Source organism: Mus caroli, chromosome 1, assembly GCF_900094665.2.
Source record: "Mus caroli chromosome 1, CAROLI_EIJ_v1.1, whole genome shotgun sequence".
NCBI lineage: Eukaryota > Metazoa > Chordata > Mammalia > Rodentia > Muridae > Mus > Mus caroli.
Window position 1 is genome coordinate 176,812,153 of NC_034570.1, and position 1,587 is coordinate 176,813,739.

At 50.5% G+C, this 1,587-nt stretch overlaps 1 pseudogene; it reads left to right on the forward strand.

The window, feature by feature from the left end:
• The first annotated feature begins 233 nt into the window (after positions 1–233).
• LOC110301986 lies at positions 234–1,243 on the forward strand (annotated as a pseudogene).
• The last annotated feature ends 344 nt before the right edge of the window (positions 1,244–1,587 follow it).

Consider the following 1,587-nt stretch of genomic DNA (forward strand, 5'->3'; position numbering starts at 1 on the left):
GGTTAGACTTACACCCTTTCCAAACAGCATGTCTCCTCCTCTTAAGTGTCTGCTCCAGCAAAACATCGCATGTCCTTTTTTCAGGCAGCTTCCAAAAAATACCACATGTCTGTTCTCAGCAAAACATCCTCTCATAAGACAGTTTCTAGAAAAATATCACGTGGCTCTCTGCTCCTCCGTTCCAGAGACAGTCGCATCTTCTTGTGCAGTGCCAGCCTTGTCCTGTAGACAAAATGGTGAAGGTTGGTGTGAACAGATTTGGCCGTGTTGGGTGCCTGGTCACCAGGGCTGCCATCTTCTCTCCACATGGCAAAGTGGAGGTTGTTGCCATCAACGACCCCTTCATTGACCTCAACTACATGGTCTACATGTTCCAGTATGACTCCTCCCATGGCAAATTTAATGGTACAGTCAAGGCCGAGAATGGGAAGCTCATCATTAATGGGAATCCCATCACCATCTTCCAGGAGCGAGACCCTGCTAACATCAAATGGGATGAGGCCGGTGCTGAGTATGTTGTGGAGTCTACTGGTGTCTTCACCACCATGGAGAAGGCTGGGGCCCACCTGAAGGGTGGAGCCAAAAGGGCCATCATCTCCGCCCCTTCTGCTGATGCCTCCATGTTTGTGATGGGTGTGCACCACGAGAAATATGACAACTCACTCAAGATTGTCAGCCATGCATCCTGCACCACCAACTGCTTAGCCCCCTGGCCAAGGTCATCCATGACAACTTTGGCATCGTGGAAGGGCTCATGACCACAGTCCATGCCATCACTGCCACTCAGAAGACTGTGAATGGCCCCTCTGGAAAGCTGTGATGTGATGGCTGTGGGGCTGCCCAGAACATCAACTCTGCATCCACTGGTGCTGCCAAGGCTGTGGGCAAGGTCATCCCAGAGCTGAACAGAAGCTCACTGGCATGGCCTTCCGTGTTCCTACCCCCAACAGTAGGAACTGACGTGGATCTGATGTGCCGCCTGGAGAAACCTGCCAAGTATGATGACATCAAGACGGTGGTGAAGCAGGCATCTGAGGGCCCACTGAAGGGCATCTTGGGCTACACTGAGGACCAGGTTGTCTCCTGTGACTTCAACAGCAACTCCCACTCTTCCATCATCGATGCCAGGGCTGGCATTGCTCTCAATGACAACTTTGTCAAGATCATTTCCTGGTATGACAATGAATACGGCTACAGCAACAGGGTGGTGGACCTCATGGCCTACATGGCCTCCAAGGAGTAAGAAACCCTGGACCACCCACCCCAGCAAGGACACTGAGAGCAACTTGGCCTCCAACATTGAGCATCTCCCTCACAATTTCCACCCCAGACCCCCATAACAGGAGGGGCCTACGGAGCCCTCCCTACTCTTTTGAATACCATCAATAAAGTTCGCTGCACCCCCCCAAAAAAAGCATCATGTGATACACCTGAGTCTTCAAAGAAACCAGAAATTTCCACTTCACATATTCCTACTAGAATTTTCCCTTACATGTCTGATTCAGATGAGCATTGAATGTAATGTATGTAATGCGATGAGTATTGTAAGCCCCATTAGCACACGGACTTTGCTGTTGTTTCAGAGCA